The following is an 11365-nucleotide window of genomic DNA, read 5'->3' as shown; positions in this document are numbered from 1 at the left end:
GTCCTGCATTGTCCCCAGCCCTGATAACTCCTCTGGTCAAGGCTATCAACTCATCAGCGCAGCGGCATCAGCCCCCCACGTTTGGACACCAAACCCTCTCTGCTGATAGACTTATCCCTAATCCCATTCAGGACCTTTTTGATCAATGGACAAATCTCTGTTTGTGTGGCCAAATCCCTCCTGCCTTGTCTGTGGGCTGGGTGTGGGGATAAATGTCCTCAATGTCTCCCTGGGCTCCTCGTGCCATCTCAGATCCTGACGATGCAGAGAGCACGTCGCAGTCAAGGCTTAACCTCACAGGGCTTTTTTACCTTTATTTGAGCAGATGGACAGCTGAGGTCCCAAAAAAAGGGTACTGTGGCCACTGCAGAATCCCAGGACAATTTAAAATTGAGCTGGGAATTCCCAAAGTGTAAGGACATCCTTCTCTTCCAACAGCATTGCACCAACTCAGGGTGTTTTTGTGCTGGCAGCTGAACACAGAAGCTTTGGCCAGAGACACTTTTCCATCTAAATTCCCAATATCTTTTTAAAGACGTGACCATTTTCTAAGCTTTTATTTACCCAGCAACCCTCTTCCAGTCAGTGGAGAGGAGATAAGGACATATGAGGAGACCTTGATGAGATCAGGACCCACCTGACGGGACAACAATGGGGTGGAAAAGAAGAAAGAACAAAAAGGAAAAATAAAAGCTCTTGATGATCCAGGCTCAAAGAGAGGACAAATCTGAAAGGAAGAGTTCTCCCCTAAATAATTCTCTTTTATTTCTTTCACAAATGTCAGTATAAGGATTTGGGCTCCAGCATCAAACCAGCAGCAGAGAGAAAAAAATTAGAGAGGGGGAAAAGAGAAATCAGAAAAAAAAGAGAAAAATAGGAAAAAATCTATATACATTTTCCTTACTTTTTTTTTTGACCCAAAATGAAATTGATCCCAAATTACAAAAAAAAAAAAGAAATCCCATCACCAACAGAAGATGTTTGCACCACATGGTCAATATTGGCGATCAACTACAAGGGGAGGAAGCAAAGAGAATTTCACAAAAGGCTCTGTCCTTGAGGCCCAGCTGGATCCTCTTCAGATGCTTCCCAGTGGTGTCCAAATTTTTGTCAGTAACTGGGGGAGAGGGACAATCATTGGAGGTGTCCGGGGGGCGACTGGATGTGGCACCCAGTGCTCTGGGCTGGTGACAAAGTGGGGATCAGTCACAGGTTGGACTCGATGGTCTTGGAGGTCCTTTCCAACCTGAATGATTCTGTGATTCCATGATCCTCTGGTGTGAACTCGTGGCATCTTAACTCCCATCACCTCTGATCTGGGGATGAAATCCCAAGGACAAAGGGCAGGAAATGAGGCAGGTGCAGATGAGGCCCCAAGATGTTCTTCACACAACCAACCACTGGGAAATGGAAGATTCTGGGGTGTCATCAAAAAAACCCGTGATTTGATCCAAATGGGACATGAAATGTGGAAATCCAAGAACCATAGAACCATGAAATCATAGAATGGTCTGGGTTGGAAGGGACCTCAAAGTTCCTCCAGTCCCACCCCAGCCATGGGCAGGGACACCTTCCACTGTCCCAGGCTGCTCCTGTCCAACCTGGCCTTGGACACCTCCAGGGAGCAAATCCCCTGTTCTTCCTAAGAGATCCTTGCCTACAACCTGAAGGAACAATGCAACCCCTCTGTGATGCTGGAATTTGCTCAAGAAGAGGTCAGTAAAAGAAACACCTACAAGGGGTGACAGTGTTATAGAAAGTTTGGCCTCGTTCATATTCATAACAATGGTAGAAACAGGAATCTGATGCCAAAATAAAAAAGCATTGGGGACTTTTCATATATCCTGGTATTTGTGATGGAGTTCTGTGGTTCTCATATTTTTAATTTTCCATGTAAGAGGAAAAGCGAGGAAGGAATAGTTAAATACAAACAGCTCCATTGTTTTTTGGCTTTTTATTTTTTCCCTTTGTGTATTTTGGTTTTGCTTGAAATTATATAAAATGTAACAACTTTTGCCCCTGATGTGGTTTTCCCACTGCACACTGTGAACAGTCAAGGCTTTTTTAAGGCTGAATTCTGAAAATGTTCTTTATTCTCTATACTAATCACCCTCCCCCAAAACAACAAGTTGAAGAATTCAGTTTTTTTCATCTATAATTAGTAAAATTATTAGAAACATTTAAACTTCTTGCTTAGAGCAGTTCAAGCCCAGCTTTTCTTTTTATTGAGTTGAAACAGCAATTCATCCAGAAAGGTCTTAGAATTTTATTTTCTTAAAGCAAGCAAACCAACCAAAACCAAACCAAAAAGCCCAAAGTGAAAGTAAAATTCAATGAAATTAAAAAGAAAATTAAAAAAACCCAACTAATAAACTTTGGCGCTTCGTCCAGACAGAAACAACAAATAATGAACATTCCAGTTTGCTGGTTTTGTATTTCCACCTCTTCCAGATGGAACACAAATAACATTTTCTTTGATTTTGGGAGGATTTTCCACTAAAAAAAAAAAAAAAAAAAAAGAAAGGCGTTCTTTAATGAGTTCTACTTCTTTCATGTGTGCTTTCCTGGAATGAACATTACACACGCAGTTTTACCACAGATCGGATGGAAAGGTGTTAAAAATGAACCTTTATTTTTATTTCATTGTCAGAAGAAGACAGTTCATCAGGAGCAGATATTTTGGGAAGGAGCCCTATGTGAGCTGCCTGCAACCATTTATCCATGCTGGTTTAGGTATCTTTGGGTGTTAACAACTGGAATATGCTCCAATGCCTGCGGTGTCCTGCTGGAATTACAGTGAGATTTCACAGCTGTTCTGCCAAAAATTCATAATCCTGTGAAAAGGCATGGGACTAAGTGCTCTGGGAGGGATGGGTCCTGTCCTGGATCTACTGTCCCCCAAAAGGCCTTTAATCCCCCTTCCCCTTGTCTTCCCACAGAATAAGATCCACCCACCCTGCAGTGCTGCTGGGAGGCTTCACGTGGTAATCTTTATAAAGTGCCATGGGATCTTTTGGAAAAGAGAAAATAAAAAGAAAATAAGAAAAAAAGCAGGATCCAGCCTGATTTTGATGTCACACAGCAAGGAGTGACTCCCAGGGAGATATAGATGATCTGTGAGTTCCCTTCCAGCCCAAACCATTCTGTGATTCCATGATTTTGTGGCAAAGACAAGCTCAGGAAGTTATCACTGCAGAGCCCAGCAGCCACTCGTCATTTATCTCCTGGCTGCCAGCGAGGATGACACTGCAGGGACATTTCTCCAGCCCATGGAAAGAGCTGTCCCTTTGAGATGTCTTTGCCTTGGCCAGAGACACTTTGGTACTGAACCAAATCTGAACCAGACATTTGGTGCTGAACCAAATCTGCTTTGTCCACATTGGCCCTGGTGGGCAGGACAGGATGGAGCTGAGCCTGAGCTGCTCTGTCATGCAAACCAAAAACCAATTTCTGGAGAAGGGAATTCTATGGGGAGATCTTAGAGCCCCTTTCAGAGCCTAAAGAGGCTCCAGGAGAGCTGGAGATGGACTTGGGATAAGGGATGGAGGGACAGGACACAGGGAATGACTGCTCACTGCCAGAGGGCAGGGATGAATGGGAATTTGGGAAGGAATTCTTGGCTTTGAGGGTGGAGAGGCCCCGGAACAGGTTGCCCAGAGAAGCTGTGGCTGCTTCTGGATCCCTGGAAGTGTCCAAGGCCAGGTTGGATGGGCTTTGGAGCAGCCTGGGACAGTGGAAGGTGTCCCTGCACATGGCCAGGGTGTGGAACTGGGTAATCTTTAAGGTCCCTTCCAACCCAAATCTTTCCATGATTCCCTGATTCTGTACAACAGCCAGAACTACACATTCAAGTCCAGAATTCTCCCGTCTCTGTCTGGTTTGGTGGGATTTTTGTTAATTTCAGCTAAAACCCTCCAAAACTTAAACAATTGTCCAGGATTCTACCTCTCTCCTGCTGCACTGTGAGTCTTGGGAATCACATCATTCCTGACTTGTCCAGTGCTTGAAAACTCAGAGGTGCATCAGCTGCCCAACAGACACCACAGTTTATCAATAATATCAACACTGCAAAAATGATCCAAGAACGAGGGATAATTACACATAAATTTGGCAACATGCCTGAGTATTCTTTCCCCTTGCGCTGCACTGGAGTTTTGCCTGATGTTATTATCATTTTCTGATAAAATGAACTCTCATGTCATTGTGCCTTTTGCAATTACAGCCTGTGGTGTATTTTCTTGTTTTTCCCCATGGATGACAAAGTGCCACCTTCACCCAGGGTTTCCCATCCGGGACAGCATTCCTAGGTGGGTGTGAAGCTGCATGATGGGTCCAAAAGCCAAAGGCAGACTGGATTTCAGCAGATTTAAGGGAGCATCAACTCCGCTTCTCTCTGGTGCATCAAAAATATTACACCAGTGATATTTTTCTCTACAAATCCAAAAGAGGAGAAGAAGAAGGAGCAGGATGTTTCTGATGGTACAAGGAAACTGGGATCTTTATTTGTGCAGCCATAAGAATCTCAGTGGCATTGTCTGAATTCCTGCTGCCCTGAGAGACACCAGGGAAGGCTGCAATGTTCACTTGGCTGGAGAACAGCAGTACAAGGGGGATTTTGGTGGGATATTTCTGGAAAATTGGGTGGATGTTAATTAGGAAATTTAAAAAATCCCATGTTGCTGCCTCAGCTCCAGAAATTGTTGTGTGGATGACATGGAAATTAAATATAATCTGAAGGAACTCTGGCAGCACTTAACAGAACCATGGAATTGCTTAGGTTGGAAAAGCCCTCTAAAACCACTGAGTCCAACCATTCCCCCAAAACTGCCAAGGCCACCACTGAGCCCTGTCCCAGAGTTCCACACCCGCACACCTTTTACATCCCTCCAGGGATGGAGATGCCACCACTGTCCTGGGCAGTTGTGCCAGGGCTGGGCAGCCCTTTGAGTCCTCCTTTCCTTTGCAAAGTTGAGGGGATCTGGGAGAGGCTGAGTTCCAGCCCAGCGTCCAAAGTTCAGGGAATTCATCTCCCAGGGAATTCAACCATTTGCAAATCCAGGTGAAGAGAGGAAGATTCCCAGAAATTCCCATCTGTCCCTAGTGTCCCTTGCTGGAGGACATTGCCAACCTCAGATCGCAAATTCACCCTGCACCAGGGAGTTTTTTCCTTTTTGGAAAAGACCAGACATTTTTTTCCACCTTTTTTTTTTCAAACTTTCCTTTTAAAATTGTCAATATTTTGGGGTTTTTTGACTGGCATCTTGTCCAAGGTCAAACCATCCTCCTGCTTTACTGCTCAGTCCCGCCAGCACTGCCTGCACATGAAACCCTGCTTGTCCTTTGCTCATGTGAGTGCATTTCACATGGATTTGGGCTTGGAAATTCAGTGCTTGGACATCTTGGCATGAAAAACTATTTTGGCTTCATAGCTTTACTTTAATGTGAGATCTACCTCTTTTATTTTTGCTTTTCTCTCCAGAATAAGTGCATTAATTCAACCACTGCGCAATTCAACCATTGGTGCAGAGAGAGAAACAATTTTTTCAGCACAGAAGGAACTCAGCCACAAAACCTCTTTCCTCACCCACAGGGCATAAGATTTGGGTCAGGACTGGCTTTTTTTGGTTTTTTTTCCATCACTGCATCCAACCTCGGCGCTGCATCTCCCGGCACGGGGTGCGTGATGCTGGAAGGGAGCGCAGGGGCGTCGGAGGGAGCGCAGGGGCATCGGAGGGAGCGCAGGGGCATCGGGCTCCGGCCCTGCAGCCCTTCCCTTCCTTTCCCTTCCCTTCCCGGCGGCGCTGCCCGGGGCAGTGACCCCAGCGCCGGGGAGTCTGGAGCGGAGCCGGCGGCCGCCGCTCGCCGCCGTCAGCCCACACCTCATCAATAGGGGCTGACAGCCCCGGCCCCGCCGCCCCGACGGCACCGCCGCCGGCACGGCACGGCTTGGCACGGCCCGGAGCGCGGGCTGCGAGCAGGGAGAGCCCCGAAGGTGGGGCTGGAGGCAGCGCCATGCAGCCGGGATGTATCTGGGGAGAGAAGTTGGGGTGCAGAGAGCCCCACGGGGGTCAGGCTGCAGTAACCCCGTAGGATTACCAGGATTATCCAGGGATCCCGGCATTCCCACCATGGGTCTGGGATAAATGCAGCATCATTGTGAGGGGCTACGAACATCCCAGTGGGGCTGGAAGGGGGGTACAGGGGTGTAGGGGACCCCACAGTGACAGGTAAGGGCACACAGTGAGTGGTACAGGCGAGTAGGAAGGTAAGACAAGTTGGTGAGAGAGATACAGACACGTGGATAAATAGATGGATGAATAAATGGATGTTCTGTCAAAGTAGATGGGCACACAAAAGCAAATAAGACGTAGGAATGAGAACGGAGTTACAGAGATGTGTGGATATAGGGATATATGGCTAGATGATGGATTTAGGGATAGATGGATAAATGATGGAAAAATGGATGTATGGATAGATGATGGATAAATGGATGTATGGATAGATGATGGATAAATGGATGTATGTATAGATTAGGGATGTAGGGATGGATAGATGATGGATAGATGGACAGATGATAGATATAGGGATATATAGATAAATGATGGATAAATGGATATATGGACAGAGGATGGATAAAGTGATGTGTGGATAGATGATGGATATATGGAAAAATGATGGATATAGGGATATATGCATAGATTATGGATATAGAGATATATAGATAAATGATGGATGAATGGATTTATGGCTAGAAGATGGGTGGTGATGCTGGCTGGGGTTCCACATTCCCAGGGCTCCATCCCAGGCATTTCCAGGCACAGCACCCTTCCCCGCCTGACGCACGAGCCTTTTCCAGCCTCTCCAAGGATGGGAAGGGGTTTTCCATCACCGCTGCTGCTCCTGCCAGACACGCGGGGCTCCGCCGGGGCCGGTCAGTGCCCGGCAGCCGGGATGTCACAGCAGGTGCGCTCCGCACGGGTGGTTTCGCTGTCACTGCGTCAAAGGGCGGTGACAATGATGACAGCAAAGCCACACGCGTGCAGGGCGCTGCGAGTGGGCGACAGCAGCCCGGCTGGTGACGCTCCCCCTTCGTCCCCAGCGGGTTCCCCGCACTGCAGGTGATGTTTCCCCACTCGCCCCCGCGCTGGTGGCCCCGGGGGATCCCCCATCCACGGCCGACGTGTGTCCGCAGATGCCACGGAGACTTTCACCACCCAGCCGTGGCACAGCCCCTGTGTCCCCGGGGAAGGTCCCTCTGAGCTGGGCTTTCACTTCTCCCCACCAAGCCAGAGAATCCCAGAGCGGGAAATTCAAAGCCCTGACGTTTTAGGCTCAATTCACTCGATTTTGGCAGTAAAGCTGACAGGAATGCAGCGCATTGATCCAAGCTGTATTTTCAGTGTTCTATGGACACATGTGTGTCCCCCCCCCACGCACACACAGTGGCACAGACACGCAGGGCACCACATGTCCTGTGCTTCCCGTTCCCTAGAGATCCCTGCTTCCTAAAAACCCCCTTCCAGGTGGATTTTGGATTTTGTCTGTCCCCAAATTCCCACAGCACTGACTCTCACTTCTCAGCGTCTCCCCTCCCGCTGCATCAGGGCATGATCGCTGCTCCACGCACCTCTGCATCCCAAGGATTTGTCCCTGAGGAAGTCACTTGTACTTATTTCCACTGGGGGTAAAAAAAAGGGGGGAAAAACCCCAAGAAAAAGCAATAATGTGGTATTTGGGGGTAGAGGGGGTGGTCAGAAAGGATTTAGAAATTCCCCCGAAGCTCCGCTGAGCCCTGATGATGCTCGGCCACCCTCCTGCGAAGGGCAGTACCTGGCCTTTGGGATGGGGGAGGAGGCGGGGGGTTGGTGGCATTTTGGGACCACTGCCGTCCCATAAACAGACGTGACGTTTGTTTGGGAAAGCGTCTCCGAAAGGCGCGACAAGAGCTTCGGTTAAGCCGGGGCGGGGGTGGCAGCCACAGTGGGGTCCCTCTGTGCGGGGCTGTCCCTCTGTCCTTCCAGCCGTGCTCTCCGCATCGTCCCGTGGGTTTTCCTTGCTTTGGGGTGTCCCGAGAGGTGTCTGCGGGCAGGGGGGTGCAGAGGGGTCCCAGAGCGGGGACTCCAAGGCTCCGCAGAGAGGAGGGTCCAGTATCTGTCCCCCAGGAGGGCGGGGGATCCATCCTTCCCCCCGCACAGCTCCAGGAGGGGTTGGCGCTCGGGATTTCCCCCTTTTTTCTGGATCTGGAGAGGGCTGGAGGGGCAGCACCCCCCTGTCCATCCCCAGCCCCCCCAGACGGGTGGGAAGGGGGCGGGAGGAGGCGATGCCGTGCCGAGACGTCTCCTGGCTCGCAGGGAACCTCGTCCCCCACTCCCGGCCATTCCTCCCTTCCAAACCATCCCGGTCCTGCTGCACAGCCCCAAAAAATCGGGGGTGCAGCCGTGCCTTGCCCCCCCTTTCCCTTCCCAGTGGCACCGGCTGCTCTAACACAAGGCAGGGACAGCCTAGAGATACCCACAGATAGATACCTATGGATAGATACCCATAGATACCTATAGATAGATACCCATAGGTACCTATAGATAGATACCCATAGGTACCTATAGATAGATACCTATAGCTGATCCATACCGCCCGCAGATGCCACCCAGCCGTAGGCACCGGATTTTTTGGAGCCGATTTTTCCCCTCTCCGCTGTCCCGGGGTGGCCGATCCCCTCCCAGGGTCTGTAACTCTCAGATTCTCCCCAGCCCCCTCCTCCAGACCCTTCCCGGCTGAAGGAATAAATAAAAGAATTAAAGTAATACTAATAAAAATTCCAAATAATCCCAAATGCCCAACAGGCAGAAGCCGCCGGCCCCATTTATCCCTTTTGCTCTGCTAAAATCACATTTCCCCCGCTATTTTTCCCCCTATTTTTAACCACTTTTCTTCATGATTGTTTAAAAAATTCAACTTTTAGCACAGGTAAAAATTTAAATTCACTTTTTCCCCTCTTCCCCTCTGCCCCACTCCAGTTCCTAAAGGGTTTTTGAGTGATTTTTTTTGCTTTCTTGGAGGGGAAATTTGATTTTTCCCCCATGCATCAACACCGGGAGCTTTAACTCTAAAACTACCACGGAACTAAGTTCGATACGGGGAAATTAATAAAGCAAAACAAAAAAACTCTACAAAATAGGCAACGTATAGATTTTTTTCCTGTCCGGGGCAGAAGTGGAGGCTGGAAAGGAGAGAGGCAAGGCCAAAGTTTGTTTCCCTGGGTTATTTTCACACAGATTTCGTTAATCGCAAGGTAAAAAAAAAAAAAAAAAAAATAAAGCTCCACCGCGTGCAGAACAAAGTTTTGGGTTTGGTTTGGGTTTTTGTTTTGTTTTGTTTTTGTCGCTGCACTTTGCTGGGTCCCATCTGCTTTTTCCGGGAGAAATTGTGTCCCAAATCCTGTTGGGTCACGCCAGGCTGGGCTCGGTGCGGCTCCTCAGCCCTCCGAATTTCGGGATGAGCGTTCCCGCGATTCCCGGCTCCGCCGACCGATAATTCCCCGAAAAAAAAAGAAAGAGGCTGGATCCAGCCACACGCATGCGAAACAATCCACGGGAATTGATTTTGTACCTTTTTTCCTGCAAGCAGCAAAGCCAAAACAGGTCCTTGAAATCTTCTCTGCTTTGCTGCTTGAGTGGATTTAATCAGTTTAGATTGCATTTTTGATTTTTGTGACTTTTTTTAAAAAAATATTTCTTTTTAGTAAGGAAAGAGCTTCTTTTCTGTAGGAATTCAACGAATCTTTAGGAAATCTCTGCTTTGGGAGAGAAAACCGTCAGGAATTTTGCAAAGGAAGGAAAGACGAATATCCCGAACCTGGCACATCTGGATAGGCACTGCTATCAAAAGAGACATTGATATATTTAATTCTCTTTTCTTTCCCTGCTAGTCCCGTGTTCATAAGCGTATTTTTATATATAAAAATATTCATACATATTTTTAAATATACGCGTTTACATGTTTATATATTATAGGTGAATTATTAAACATTATACTTTATATGTTATATGTCTATTTTTATATATTTCATAATTTACATATATACAAAAACAATACCACAGGGCATTCTAGATTATGAACAATAAATTATTTCGATAAGACAGTACATCTATGTTTGCATGTAACACACGTTCCCGTGAATTATAACATACATTAAGTCCCATTTATACTTAATTTTTCTATCGATCTGTATAAAATCACACACCTTTTATTAATTACATATTTCCCCCCGTGTGCTGAAATTACAAATACACACAGAGACACCTTTGCTGATGTGTATTTCTTATGTATTTCTGCACCCATAATTTTATTTCTATACGGGGCTATAAATATTTTCATCCCAATATTTGGGGTAATCTCCAAATGCGTTTTCCCATTTTGGGGAGTTTCGGGAGTCCCTGTGCCCCCTGGGTATTCCAGAATAACGTGAGGGCAGAGGATGAGGGGATCCCACATCCCCGGGGATTCATTCCCAACCCTGGAGCATCGCCCTAAGTGCTCTCCTCACCCTTCAATAAATCGCTTTTCCCATACCCTCTTCCCCCTTACCCCGTGTCTTTCATATGGAGATTTGAAATTTTAATTCAATATTTTTATTTCCAAGCACTAAAATCCGCTGACCTCCCCCCACCGCTTCCCACAGACTTAGGGTAGGACCCCCAGATTTCCATGGGAAGCTCCAGAGTGTGGGAAATATTAATGGTGTGAGAGTTATTCCCGGGAAACAGGGCAGTGGGACCCCCTGGACGTCTGGAGAGACTCCAGGGCGAAATAAGCCCCTGGGGAGGGCGGGCTGTGGATGTGGGGCTGAACCCCACGTGGGACTGGGACCCCAAATTGCAGAGGGCTGCAGCACCCCCTCTGCTCTCCATCATTAACTTTAAACCCATCAGAGCATGGAGAGACAGGAAAGGGGTGTCCAGTTTGCGGGGAGCACCCCCAAAACTGGCTGGGACAGAGAGGAGAGCAGCTGCCACCTCCTCACTCTACCATTTGGGATCGCGATGTGGGGCAGAAGCACGGAAAAATCTCCCTTGTGCAATATCACCAACGAAAGGGGCTGACTCCAGCGGGATTGGTGGGCTGGGGGGTGTCTGTGCCCCTCAGAAAATCCCCAATTTCTTCTGGGAATTAGGCACGGGCATCCCTGGGGACGCTGATGAGGCCATGCCCACGGGTTTGATTTTATTATTTTATTTTATTCTTTTGTATTGGTTTTTTTCCCCCCCTCTCCTCCGCAGCCATGAAACCTGGCGCCCGGCTGATGGTGCAACAGATACCGGCCACCCCCTTCACCCCCCCTTCCCTCCCATCGCCGCCCACTTCCACG

Source organism: Camarhynchus parvulus, chromosome 3 (genome assembly GCF_901933205.1).
Source record: "Camarhynchus parvulus chromosome 3, STF_HiC, whole genome shotgun sequence".
NCBI classification, from domain to species: Eukaryota; Metazoa; Chordata; class Aves; order Passeriformes; family Thraupidae; genus Camarhynchus; species Camarhynchus parvulus.
This window is presented reverse-complemented; position numbering follows the sequence as displayed.